This window comes from Aquila chrysaetos, chromosome 9, assembly GCF_900496995.4.
Source record: "Aquila chrysaetos chrysaetos chromosome 9, bAquChr1.4, whole genome shotgun sequence".
In the NCBI taxonomy this organism is placed as follows: domain Eukaryota; kingdom Metazoa; phylum Chordata; class Aves; order Accipitriformes; family Accipitridae; genus Aquila; species Aquila chrysaetos.
This window is the reverse complement of record NC_044012.1, coordinates 6798381-6813292: the sequence shown is the minus strand read 5'-3', so window position 1 is coordinate 6813292 and position 14912 is coordinate 6798381. Positions and strand designations below refer to the sequence as shown.

Sequence of the window (14912 nt, the reverse complement as noted above, 5' to 3'; positions counted from 1 at the left end):
TGGCTAGATTGAGTGCGAGCTTCAGGAAAAGGAAGCTAATGGTTCTCGCAGATTAGACTGTCTTTTGCCAAAAAGGTTTAAGAGGTGCATGTCTTAGTATAACAGTATTGGCATCATTAGTACTGCAGCACAGAATGCTATCCAAGGAGCCTAGCTGAGGCTGGAAAGAGGTGCTGCAGACAAATGAAGAAGGCAGCATAAACCCTCTAATCCTTCCAGAGATAAAGCACTGAGGGTGTTGCGTAGAGCTAATCAGGGACACATAAATTATCAGCATAACAGATGTAAGAAAGAGCATTGCACAGAGAAGAAAATAGAGTTTGGCTGAATATAGGTCTGGCCAGATGTGCAAACATACACCTAAGCTGATAGAAACAGGAGCAAGGAATAAGTAGTCTTCAGCAAAATTTAGGATGCCCCAGTAATGTCGTTCCTCACCTTACCTCTATTATGGAACTTACACCTGAATTTCTTTGCTTCCTTTATTCTACTATTGATTAACCTGGGTAGGAATGTTCTCTTTTTACATTCCTTTTTTCTTTGTTACTTGGTTTGTTGTTGCAGTTTGTTCACCGTGTGGTTGTCTTAAAAGAGCAAAGGAAATTTGACATGGCAACTGAAAGCACAGAGATGCAAAGGTGCTTCATAGTCTGATGAGGTCAAGAAGTATCATTATCTCAATGTACAAAACTCTGTTACTAAACATGAGTATGATTTGCGTCTGAGAATATCTGTGAGCAATACAACACAATTGCCTGAAAGGCAGCTGCAGGTTGCTGCATGCTCAGGTGCTTCATTAGTGTCCACTTGGTATTTTAAGTGAGCAATATATATATATGTATGTAAATATACGCATACACACTTGTATATTTGAATTTCAGTGTCTAGTAGCATTAGAGAAACTTGCCGCTGGACAGTATCAGTTACTGCGTCTGTAGAATTACTGTTGGGCATGTACTGATTTCCTAATAATAGCCAAAGTGATCATTCAACCTACATTTAGCATGCCTGGATTTAAAATGCAAAACAGCAACAAACTTCATGCAAATGTCAACTCTGCCTATGTTCTAGGGTGCATGTCCAGAGGAGGAAACAATAAGTTTATTCTTCTCCCCAATTAGACTTTTGTGAAAGGCTCAGTTATGTCTCCAACTATCACATTGAACACGCACTAAAGCAGCACATTAATGTGCCTTTTAATGCTTCTTAGGAGTAGATCAAAAGAAATGTCAGGTGCACTTTACATTCCTCCCGTGATGTGTCTGAGGCTGTTGGTGCGTCACCTCTGCGAGGGCCGTTGTTCCCAGCCCGCCGCGCTGGGGCTGCGGGCGCTCCTCAGGGTCGCCTGCCTCCTGAAATGCTCGGGGATTTACCACGGCACCGCTACACCTCGCGTCTCGGCTCCACAGCTTGCCGAAGCTGGTAGAGTCCTGCTGCTCTCGCTGAGAGCAGGTTTTGGCCTTTGCTCTTCGGTGGGAGAGAAGAGTTGTTGAAATCAATCCTGGAGAAAATGACTTAAAACTCAACATTCTGGAAAATGGAACTTAATTAATGGGAGCAAACTTGCAAACCTCAGCTGTAAACTGTTATTATTTTGTTTGCTTGCTTGAGGGAATATGTCAGAGCGGTGTTTACCTTTTCTTAGTACAAGCTTGCTGTTCTACCCATCATTTATTTTACGTGATTAGCAGGTGGCCTTGTGGCTCTGTCACTCTGAACACAGGATGCTTAAAATGTTCAAGAGACAACTTTCCCTAACAAGGACAGCATCGTCATTTCACTGGTCCCGCGTTGCTCGGCTCCCTAACTAACCGTGTGGTGACTGGTGCGGCGCATTGCTAGCATGTGGCTCCTGGCGGAATACGGGGCTAATATCGGCCAAAAGATCGCAGAGTGCATTTAGTGTGTGAGACACAGCCAGGGTATCCTGGGCACCCGCTTCTATACCAGACACTGTGAAAATAGAGTTGAGCCTCTGAGGTTTGCAAAGCTGAGCGGGTATAGCATTAAAATGGAAGACAAACGGCAAAGAAAAGGTACCCGGTGTCAGATATAGGATCACAACTGCAAAGCAGGAGACAAGGCTAAGGAAAGCATGTGAGAAGGAAAGGAGAAGCAGACGTATAGGGGGAAAGAAGAAGCAAGGAAAGAGAAATGCTGCAGTGTGCAGGACGACATGGACGAGGACAAGAAGCTGGAATTAATGCAGAAGCGGGGAAGCAGTCAGAAGGGTTCAAGTTTTGTAACAAAGTTCATTTCTATATGTTTTCCTGTTTCAAATGGATGCTTTGAATAAATAGTGCTTTCATTTCCCATGAGGCAGAGGTGAATAATAAGCACCTCATCTGGGGACGCCGATCTCCCTAACATCAGTCATCTGCTTGCAGCCTTACACTCCGGCAGTGCTTTGGCTGAGCAAATTAGCCTGAAGTGTTGTGCCCTTGGCTGGCAAATCCTTTCAACCCGGTTGAACGGACAAAATGAATACCCAGATTGTTCCTACGTCTGTTATTCTCTCGTGTTTATCTGGCTGAGCTGTCACTCAGGCCATTATAACTGTGGTGCACACTCAAATGACTTGTCCACTCACAAAAGCAGAGTCTGTTGATGATAAGCTAAACAAAACTGGAGAGCGACTGTTGACAGAGTTGGGGGATCTTGCAAATGTCTCAGGTAAAAGCATAAATGCAATTTGGGAAGGTACAGAAGGAGCTTTTCTTACGCGTGTGCAGTTTTAAAGTGTTTGCTGGAATTTGTCGGCAGGCGATAAGTGGGCATTTATAATGAATTGGGTTTTGCTCTACTTTAAACAAATTAAGCAGCACGCAGAAGATTTCTGAAACTTGAACGTAAGGGTATATTGCTCTTACTAGAATTAGCCTGAAAAGACATGATTTACTCACACGGGCTTTGCCAGGACAGAGCGTAGCTGCGATCTGCCATGTGCCGTCCTCTCCCCGGTGCCGGCGGGAGGAGTGGCGAGCACCCACAGTGCATCGGGTGGGCTGTGCGGGGCTTGCTGGGGAGAGCGGCCAAACCTTCCCACAGGGCTCTGGATACAGTTAACCCTGGGGTTTAATTACCCTGCTTCAGGTTTGCGGGTCCTGTGGGTTTGAACGTGTCGGGTGCTTGCTCCTTCCCAGACAGGGAGGATGTTTGCACGAGGGGGGATCGTTGGTTTTACGCCTAAAAGGAATTGGGCTTCTTAAATATCCAGCAAAGCACTGAATGACACAAGTGAAATGCTGTATGAAGATTTATTTCCTGACTTTTAATTTTTCCACAAGGACCCTGAGTTAGAAGTAGGACTCTGAGCCACTCCTGAAACTAATTTGATTGCGTGACATTAAATAACGCGGTGCCTCTCTGCTGAATGTGAATATAGCCAAAGCCTTCTTGGTCCTTTAGCCTCATGTTTGTGATCATAATTAACAAGCTTCAAGTTTACAGATTGCGAACGTGAACACAGTCACAGATGTTTGAATAGTGCTGAGCCATATAACAGAAAGTGTCTCCTCCAGCTCCTTCCCGGGCGGAGAAACTCATTCAGTGCTGGATTGTCAGAAGAGTTTTCCTCACCATCGCAGCATCCTACTTTCTGCAGTGGAAAGGGCAAAGACGGGACTGAGTAAGGCTGCAGTGGTTTAAATCCTCATAAGCATCATGAAGGAGCAGAGGGAAGTTTAAGTAAAGAACGTCCTATGTCTTGCTGAGAGTTTGTTACGATTCACAGTTAGAGAGGGAGATGCCACTGAGAGCGTGGCACAGCACGGCAACATCTCTTTTCTCAGCAGCTGGTGCCTTCAAAACCCCAACCCCAGTAGCCTTGTTGGCTGTGATGATAACTGTAACGGATGGTACAGCTATTTTTCATCAAATGCTTGTTAGTCAATTTATTAGATTCCTAATATACTAATGCACTCATTTGGCAGGCAGCTCAGCAAACGAGACTTGCAGTGGAGTGTACTCATTCAGAGTCACGGTAACTCGCAGGTTGCTGATTTCTCATCAGCACTCAGAAGATAATTTGCAAATGTGCCATTTATCATTATGCGCTTTGTAGAAGCAGATCTCATGAATGGGATAAACAGATAAGAGTCTAATCATGAACATTTCCTTCCCAAACACCATTACCAGCTTCTGGAGTATTAGATTTTATATACATTGCACATACTGCACCTATATGTGCATCTGAGTTTGCACGTGCTCGTAAAGTAGCTGGGGACACAGCTTTTTAAGGATGGCTAATGCACTTATCGATCTCTCTGCTGAGGGACACGGTTGGAGGAGGTTAGACATTGTCTACCGAAAGACGTAAGACTTTTATTTGTAGTAGTTTAAGAAGTGATGGATGTGTGTGGACTTTTTCACCATGAAAAGCCACCGCTAACCTTCCGTCTTTCCTTTTTCTCACTGGAAACTGTGAAAAGCCACTGGTAAAGCCAACAAAAGGATTATTCAGAGGTTGGATGGTAAGGATTGTATGGCAGAGGTTGCTAAAGGAGCACTTTTTTTTCCACACCAAAGATAACACGCTGTATGGATGCTCTGACCTGTACTGCTGTTTGCCACTGCATTTGACTTTGCATCGATGACTGCTTTTTATTTGCTTGTTCACTTTTTACTGGGAAGAAGTCTAAAGTAACAGTAGCCAGGCGAACAGTCTGCAAATGTGATTCCTGTCTCCTCTTGTGACATTCAGGGTGGAAGCCCTGCATACAAATCGTTACTACTTATTTTTGCTTCTGCAGATGCGATTTTATTAAATGAAAGGTGTAACAAGAAGCCCAGCATAGGAAGGAGCCCTTTTGCCAAATGGCTCTGTGTGTTTAGCTCTGCGACTGCTCTCCAGCAGGGCCGGGAAACCATGCAAAGATATTGATAATTGATTCCGTTTTATATAAGTTAAAAACTAGCTTTTCCCTCCTAGTGTGAAGGTAATGGGTTTTGTCTGTAGAAAGATAATAATCCTATGAACCATTTCTACGCCCTCTATTAAAGAATAGTACAGCTTGCACTTGAACATAATGCCCATGTCAGCGCAGCTTTTTAAACATTCATCTTAAAAGAATCTTCAAGGACTGGAAAGAGATCTTCCCCAGACACCAAGCTAAGTTTGAGGAACTTAAAAAGTCACGAAGATCCTGTCAATTAATGTGTTTATTCTTATACATCTACTCTGGAAAAAGCATCTTCAGACATGAAAGCTGTTTTCTTTCGATTAAAAAGTTGTCATTGCATTTAGTTTCCATAGATAATGCAGAGGGGATTTTTTTTTTTCCCTTACCGTATTGGGGGATAAATGCATCTCTTTTTTCTTCGTACCATTTTCCTCATAGGAATCTTCATTTATTACATGAACAAAAAAAGAAGGAAGAAGAGAGCTAAATTGAAACCTCGCTTCCAAATCTGTATGCAGGAGGTGACTTGATTTATAAGCTTAGGTAATTTCATTTTTGTTCACACTCCTTCAATTGAAAGGCTCCCACAAACAGTCTTGCAGCACTGAAGGGAAGAGATGGGGAAATTTATCAAGCTATTTATCAAATTATTTTCACAGTCTGTCAAAGTCATAAGCATGCTAGAAAAGAAACATAAAGAGTACGTTCAAACAGAGGAGCATGTCTGAGTGAGCAGCCGGACTGCTGCACAGCCAACGAGCAAAGACCCGGCCAAAGACGTGGGGACTGCTCTTGGCTGCCGCGGCACCTGCCCTCAACCCCAGCCCTGGCACTAGTGGTATTAGACCCTTACTTGATGGATTATGGGCTGAGAAAATGAAATAGAAAACATCATTAAACAGGAGAGGTCAGAGCAAAGGGGATAGAGTTCCCCCCCGCCCCGAGTCTCTGTTGAGGTTTACAAATGGGGATGGTGTTGAATCTAAATGGTGCGCATCCTCGGTTGGGGAGTGAATCGCATCCTGAGACAGGACTCCACGCTTTGGAGAAAACAGCCTTGGAGTATGCATCCTTGGTGGTGCGTCTTGGGAGACAGTGTTGGCAAAGCAGGGAAAAAAAGAAACAAAAAAGCAACTGAGATTGAAGGAACCAGTCTAGTAAGAAATCTTTAATTTCTAATGAGCTTTAAAGGATTTGAGAGAGTTGATTTTTTTTTTTAACAAACCAGTTCAAGTACATGCCTTCAGATTATAAAAGTACCTGAAATTGCCTAGAATATCAGCATGCATAGCTTGTTAGTATTTACATATATTTACATAGGAAAACAAGAGAAAGATCTACAGTTATTTACAGTCTACATAGGAGAAGAGAAAGGCAGCATAATTGTATTTCCTAAAATACAGTAGTTGAATAGTCAGCACATGCATATTAAGATATATTTGCATGATAGAACGCAAATGTTTTAAGACATACCTTTTTAACTCCCTATGCTAAGGTAATAGCATATAAAGGTAATTTTTTTTTTGTTTTGTTTTGTTTCTAGTCTATTTGCATCAAGTGCTTTAAAATGTTCACTAACACAGCGGCAGCATTATTTACCCTGGCAATTAAAGCAACAGTACACACGATAATTTCCTACTAACTAGCAACAAGCTGCTGGTGAATGAAATATCTATTGTTTCTCATTATCCATCGACCAACATACAGGGATCTCTCCTTGTAAAGGCAGTGCCTAAGCTATCACCATTAATTATAGAAGTAATATAAATGAGACTCTACAGTATGTACTAAATGAAATATTAACAAGGCCAGTGTCTTTGAGCCTGAAAGATGCACTAACAGGGCACACTTTACAGCAGGCTATCTATGAAAATCACACATACATAATACAGGAGTGCCTGGCTTACAGCTCTAAGCCTAGACTTTAGAGGCCTGTTTGCTAGATCTGTATTATTGCAAAATACATTCCCTTAATTAGTTTCTGGAAGACAGAGTTAGTACTTAATTTCTTACCATGATATGTCCCCATCATAACACCCTGTGGTTTTTCAATGTATTGCATTACTGAAATGTGTGTGTCCATGTGTGTATGTGCATGTGTGTGTGTGTGTATCAACAGATGAAAAACAGTCTTTATCTTTAAAACCTAAACAAACAGCTTGTTAAATACTTGTCCCAAAAGGTCACTTGCTTAAAAAGCATTGTGTTGTGTGGGTGGGTTTTTTTCACTCATCTCTAAAATGAAAGTCTGTCTAAAAAATTATCTGTGCAATGAAGGAAGAAGCCACATGTCAGTATTGTGATGACATTCTTTGCGATACTGCATATGAAAAAGTCTAAATTTTGACTAGTAATAGTATTAAAAAGCTATATAAATATATACAGCATATACAGTTACTGTATGTATACATACATTTATATAAAGTATATATATAATTAAAGTCAGGTACAGCAAAAACATAAAACATTTCAAGTCAGCCTAAGTTAATAACAGAAGTGATTTCAATGAATTGTCATCTACGTATGCCCAAACACCAGCCAGCCCTATTCTGATGATTTAGTTGCAGCAGCATATCTAATCTGTCTTTTGGCAGGATATGTTTATTGTCGACAACCTGTTTTGCTCAACTCTTCAAATTACCCTTGCCCAGAAGAATCCGCCCTCAGCTGGCAGGTTATGTGTTTCAGGAGGATTTCCAATGTCCTCCACAGGATTTCCATTTTTGACAGTGGCTGACAAGTCGTGATAGGACTCATGTTTATATAAATGTACATCGCAAAATCTCAGAAAGTGAGTGGCAGAGATTTTCAGGTATGATCAGCTCCCAGTAGTGCTGCTGTGGTGCCCAGGGACTGTCTCTTACACGCGCTTTGCCTCTCTCTCCCCCGGCCAGTGTTGGCACATAGGGCAGGGGACAAACAATGGACAGCAACATAATATGGTCAACCTGATTGCACCCTTACCCAGTTACACTCTGAAATGAAGATTGATAATTTTCCTCAGGGATTTTTCCCAAATCCAGAAATGAGCAGGAGCGTGCAGTATCGCATCGCTGCTCCATACTAGCCTGCGAGAAGAAAAGAGAAGCAATACCGGATCGTAGCAATTTGCATGCAGTGTTCAAAACCGCCACTTCAGTGGAGCAATGATGTCTTAAAAGTGTAAATCAGGTGTGAATGGGAGTTCAGCAGGCAGGAGAAGAACACGCAGAAGTGATCTGCGTGGAAATGGGATGTGAGTAAAAAGGCCAGGGTGAGCAGCCTGCGGGGCGTGCTGCTGCTCCTGCTGTTGAAATGCTGGTTGGGCAAGGTGAAGCCATATGCTTCATTAAAGTTTTTTGAAGCTTAAGATGGTTCTCTGTCAGGCTTGAAACAATTTTCAGAAGCTGATTGTGGACTTTAATAAGATACTGAGAAAAGGAAGGAATACGGTGCTTCCAGGTGCTGTGGTAAGAGCATTCAGGTTGCACGGGCATAGGTGTCTGGTGCTGTCTTAAACATTGTATGGTTTTCTCTGAGATATCTGTGAGGGGCTGGCAAATACAATACCGGACCTATGGGAATCGTTGTGCTCTTCTGAAGGACAGCTGTAGAGCATGCGCGATATCCTAAGGCAGCTCAGGTGTCTTAAGACCCATGTTAGGCAACTGAATCCCACCCCTGGTATGCCACGATGGCTCTTTCTAGCATATGCAAAGGTACGAGAGATGAACCCATAGATCACCCTTTCAAGGGCTGGTTCCCTCTAAAGCATCCATTTTTGAAGAATTCAATGGTGTTTTGGCTAATAAGAGTTTTACCAAGTTCTCTGTGAGCTGGGCAAAAAGAAACAGGGTGAGAGAGGGAAGACACTGGAATAGGGCCCGGTGTAACAGAGAGCTTGACAGGTTAAAGAATTAAGTTTACACAATAGAGAAAAATATGCATGATTTTAAAAGGTAATTACATTTTTGTCAGCTGTTTTGCCAACCTTGTTCTACATCTTCCACACATTTTAACAATGGTTTATAATATAACACTTTATACTTACACAGTGCTTTTCAACAATAAGCGTGAAAGCACTCCATAAATCTGAACTGGTCCTCACAACACCCCTGTGAGGTGGGTAAATAATAGTACTCTCCCCATTTTACAGCTGGGAAAAGTGAGGTACATGGAGATGAAGTGACTTGTCCAAGTTCACTAGGGAAGTAAAAGTTGAAAGGAGAAAACCAACCCAGTTCTCCTGACTTGATGTCCTGTATTGTTTTGGGTTTTTTCCCCTGTGGAATGATTGCAGACAATCTGTTTAACCCTGGATGTCGGAGGTTGGAAGTTTTCAAGCACTATCGCTGTCGTAATTAAGAACATATGGGGTGTTGCATAACACAAACAACATGGTGCATTATCAAAATACATTTATTACAATGGACACATTTTCTTTTGCAAAGTTAAAACCCAGAATGTAAGTTAAATATAGCTGCGTATAGTGAATAGTTGAAATAATCACTAGGTCTTAATGCCTCAAAAGTTGAAAACAAATCCTCTTTCGTGAACTACTGCAGTTTCCTTACTCAAAGAACATAGCACACTTATCTTCTATAATGTATGTAAAGAATACTGTAAATGTGTAAAGGTCTTAATGACGCTAAGAAAAGTTGCAGCATGAAACCAACTATTCTTTGCAAGTAGAGAAGCTGATGGAGTTTTGAGTCTTTGTAGCTGGGAATTAATTGAAAAAGGAATACATCCGAGAAAAAAAAGCAGACCTTATAGATTTCGGTTTATCCGTTGTATTATCTTCTAAGAGATGCTTTTCTGGTTTAAATGTGGTGATGGGGGAAGGGGAGGTGGTTGAGAATCTCTGGTTTAGATGTGGTTCGGTGAGACCTTTGAAAAGACTGTAATTACAGAGTCAGTTCAGGTCACGTTTTCCTGCTGGCATTTGGGTGGAGATGGGACCTGAAGTCAGCTGAGCCCGATTTGTTTCTTAGATCATATTTGGCAGCTCCAAAGTTTTATTTTTTTAGCTGCAGATATGATTTCAGTTTATCATACTCACCCAAAATAGCAAAGGCAGGTCTCAATTTCATATTTCCTTGCTGAAAAAGCAATCAGGGAATCGTGTTTTCTCCTATTTTTACAGGAGACTAATACATACATATTCTGAGTGTTACTCATAAGATAACTGTGCATCTGGGATTGCTCTGAGTAAGACGACTGCAGCAGGAACCGAACAGTTCTCCTGTCTTCTCACACACGAGACTAAAACTTGTTCGCTGCATCGTACGAAAAGTGACTGTCTCTCACGGCTCTGAGCTACCCTGGTAGGAAACGGAGCAAAGTAACGCCTGGAGTTGAGAAGTAGCTCCCTCAGCTAAGAGTGGCCTCAGCTGCGGCTGATACCACCAAAGAGCCCTTAAGACTGCTCCTAAGAGCACTTCAGATACTGGGGAACCCTGAAGGTTGGGTGAGGGCATGATGATTTTAGACTTGCTAGCGTTTTTGAGAAGAGGTCATCGCCCTCCGCGTTGTTTGCAAAGATTTGGGCTTGATGGGAAAATCTACAAATTCAACTCATCTGCCGAAACATTTTAACATTACAGAGCAAGGAATAAGTATGTTTTGAGAAAACTCTGCACCACAATCCCAGCCAGGGCGTTGCTAGCAATCCCAAAAGGAAAAAAAATCCATTCTGAGGGCAGTTTTCTCCCAGGAGGTAAGCCAAAGCTCGGGTGCTGAGCCGCAACCTGGAGCAGTGGCCCCCCCAGCCCGCTGCGGCCAGCCCGTGCCCAGCTTGGCCAGCTGGATGGGTGCGCGCCCCAGCAGCCGGGCAGCACGTCCCTGCAGCCGCTCGCCCTGAATATCAACGTCAGGGTCGCAACAAGCAACGGAGCAGATCCTCAGCGACTGCAAATCTGTGGAGCCTCAGAGAAGGCAAGGGAGCTGTGCTGATTTACACCAGGTGAAGATGAGGCTCGAGGAATAGAAAATTGCAGCTGTAACTTTCGGGTTGGGTTTGAACAATTTGGAACTGATCATTGCGGGAATAGGCTCCGTATCATTTTGTTTGTTATTCCAAGGAGATTTTAGATTTCACATCAAATCAGGAAATAACCCTTGCTGAAGCTAGCTGGTGGAAAGCTTTTCCCTCTCCAGCAGAACGGATTTGAACTCTTCAGGGTGCTTTTCAGAGGCACAAAGAAGGTAGGGGAGACCCCATTGGTTTCATGATCTGGAGTATGTTCATACTACCTCATCTCCACACTGCTGTGTAATGAGGTACTCCACTATAAATGGTATGTTCGCAGTGCCGTCGTGTGGATCTGGTATTTCTGCGTTAGGGATGTGTTGGCTTTGTCTAATAGTCCTGAGATGAAAAACAGGAACAGCCTGAAGAATTTTAAGGAAGCACTTGCCTTTTAATTTCACTTGAGCTGCTTGCTTTGAATCTGGCCCTTGTCAGATACTCGCCTCTCATCTCATTTTGAATTCACCTTTTTCCACTGGCCATCTTTTAAAATGCACGGTGCTAAACTTAACCTCAGGCTACCGAGATAACTGGCCTTTATGCTTAATTTTTCATAAGAAAATAAAACCCTTCTTTTCAAAGAAGCTGATCCCATCTCACTGGCAGGCAATGTTTAGTGCTGTCTGCGTGCCCTTAACAGAGTTTAGAGTAGATCTTATTCATTTGTAGTTGATAAATATACAGATAAGTTATGGCTTTGTTTCTATTATTTATATGCTTGGTATGCAAACTTGCTTCAGAACAGGAATCTAATTTTAGAAAATAAACATGCACTTGAAAGTAGACAAATCTGAAAACTAAACATTAACTGTGTAATATGTTTTCTTATCAGGAACATAAATGGTATCTTAGAATACTCACGGATGCATTACATATATTAATGAGGGTTTTACCGTACAGTGTATCTCAAGAACCCCTTTTCTTTTACTGTTAAGATATTCAATATTAATTTGTATTCAGTGCCATCAGTTACAAATTGACAGCTAGCAGTTATGAAATAAATGCCTATGAACTAGTAGCTACTTAGTATTTTCATCTCAACAAAGGATTTTGGAAGGATGGATAATTGAGATCTTTGAGCCTCAACTATAAATAAACAGCAACTGCTGTATAAATCCCACCCTGCTGCAGTTGAAGATTGTATTACAAAACTGACAAATGATTTGCGGAAGAGAATGATGAACCCTTATTACTAAGACACTCTTCAACTTAATCCAAAACAAGATTCCCGGGTAATTTTACGTACGCTAGAAAGATTGATAGCGTGGTGCTTGCCTAGCAGCTTTCAAATGTTTGACTGGATCGGAAATGGCATTGAGGCATGATTAAAGATTCAGTTGGGCTTCTCACAAATTCTTTATCCTGTGTATTCATCATTGCAACCCGCTGCCTTTGTTGCAGGTTAAAGAAGGCTGACCCCCAGCTCTGGTGATTAGCACCCTGTACAACTGACAGACGTATGGAAAAAAAAAAAGTTTAGGTTGCCCAGCGCTTTTAGCATTGTTTATCAGTTGAAATTGTTGGGAGGGGGGGGGCGTTAATCACAATAGATCAGGGAGAGTCTGTGACAACTGACAGGCTCATTGTTTAAGACATTTTTTAACGAAGTTGTTAACATTAATTCTTTTATATAGTACTCTAATCTTCTTCAAATTATGTTCTGACATGGCACAAACCGCTTGGCATTGAAAGTCATTCAACAGTGATTAAAGTGCTCTTTTTATCGGTTTAAGAATGTTTCATCTTGTATCAGCAGTATGGAATTGTTTACTAATTAGATTCCCTAACATCCTCTGCTGTCGTATGCTGATGATATGTGAACAGGAAAGCTGATGAGCAAAAAATTAAAACTTGTTATTAAACTGTCATAAGGCCCAACACATAAAGATGTCACTCAAAAGACTGTGTTCATGAGGGATAAACAATATTTACTGAGAAACTAAGCGGTTTCTCAGCCTGGCTAGGCATGGCTGGCAGTGCAGGCATTCTGCAGTTACCCTCAGCTCTGGCTCTTCCCGGAGGTTTGTGGTATCTGAGTCGTAGATGCAAAGGCGGAATTTGTCCCTTGAGGACCGTCCCATTCAGCACGGCATATGTGGGGCTCCTAGGCGTCCCGCTTTGGGGGGGTAAGTTGGGCTAGAGACCTCCTGACAGCCCTCCCAACCCAAAGCGTGATTTGATTCCTGTGATTCTGTGACACTCATGGGACCCTGTCCTTGGGCAAGTCACTTAGGCAGATCCTCAAGTGTCTGAATGCAACTAGCTCACATTCACCAAAGGCAATTAGATGCTTCAGTGGCTTTGAGAATCTGGGTTTTACCTTCTGTTTCGTAGTTTTGCCATCTGAAGGAAGCTCCTAGGCTTGATGAGTTCATGTTTGTCCATTATTCTGAGATATTAAAGCTTTACCCTCTGTCAACGAAGGGATAAATATGACTGAATTTCTCTTAAGTAATAAGAAAGGTACTTTTCTTTCAATGATAGAACCATTGAACTTACTTCTTCCAAAACAGCCAACATGATTGAAACATTTAGAAAGAAGTAAAGATATACACAGCCAAAAAGCAAATGGCACATTGCTCACATCCAGTTCTCAGGGAAACACTGGAGGCATCGCAAGATAAAGTGCTTTGGGCTTCCAGCCACATAATCTTTTATCGCTTAAAGTAAATATCCTACGCTCACACAGGGAAAACTATTCTCTTCTTTTGGAATCTAGGTTGTGTCAATGTTCGAGGTATAAAGCACTGCTGTTATACTGTGGGACATTTTTCTGCCTGCTGAGAATTTTGTTTAAAAGTCATCAAATTTGACTCATTTGAAAAGATAAATTATTGTTTGGTTTGGATTTTAAACTGCTCTGATAAACTTCCATTTTATGAATTAGCTGAATTCTATTAGAGCTAGCCTGAGTTTAGCTTGGCTGGACGGATGCTTTTCAGCAATAGCTTAAGGGCTCTCACTCTGCATTGAGCAATTTAGTTTAATTTTACCTTTCTAATAAAAGTCCAGTTGAATTGCTTGCAAAAACCTAATAATACTCTTCAGGGGCTTTGAATCATTCTAAACAGCTGAATACGGTGATCATACCTGTGCTGTGGAGCTTTATAGGATAGTTCAAATGAGCATAGGAATTTTATTGTTCTCTATTAATATTATTTTTAGTAGAACTCTCTTCCATTTCTGCTACCGCCTTTAAGATACTTTCTCTTTTTTAAAAAAGATATTGGTTTAATAAGAGGATTACTATGTCTTATACTAACTTTAAAAATATTTTGGTCTGTTGATAAATATATGCCTTTCAAAATACTTAATACAGACAGTTTTGCTTTACCTTGTGATGGGAGATCATTTCTAAGCTGTGGAGTCATCATTATCAGTTTAATCCCATCTTCTGAGAAAAATGCACGTCTTGCAAACAAATATGCCTTTCTTTGCCGTTACAAAATTGTGGTGCCTCCAATAAGGACAATTGGGGCTTTTTAGACTGCTTGCTGCCCTCGAAGGATGAGAATGCAAAGTAGAGGTCTTCTGCAGGTTGACCCCCTAACAGCACCCTGAGTTTCCTTGGCTGTGACAGTGAAAGGCCAGAAAAAAAGGACTGGAGGAAAATCACAAGAGATTGAAGCCTATTCTCTTTCCACATTAAATTATCCTAATGTGGCAACATCTAATTTCTCTTCGTTTACTTTTTCAATCATACTTGGCAGCCTCTTTATTCTGATTCCTATCAGCTTGTAATTAGTTACCACAGAAAGGACTAAGATGTACGTAAATAATCATAAGATGCCAGATAAACTGTATCGGTTTAAAATTAGCGTTGTGTCTTGCTATGCGCTCTCACCTATTATCTTTAATTATAGTCTACAAAGCAAACTAGCTTCTTGCCCTCTTTACAGCTATTCTGGCATCGCGCTTTTAATCTGTGCCAGAGAGTAGCCCATCGTCGGTGCCGGGGTGCTTGTCCCAACCCTGTGGCCTCGGTCTCCGGGTTTCTGTTA

General features: G+C 41.7%; 1 protein-coding gene across 2 annotated transcripts in view; it reads left to right on the top strand.

Annotated features, from left to right (window-relative positions):
• Nucleotides 1–14912, top strand: part of WWOX (WW domain containing oxidoreductase) — a 548624-nt gene that overhangs the window by 521025 nt on the left and 12687 nt on the right. The window lies entirely within an intron of this gene.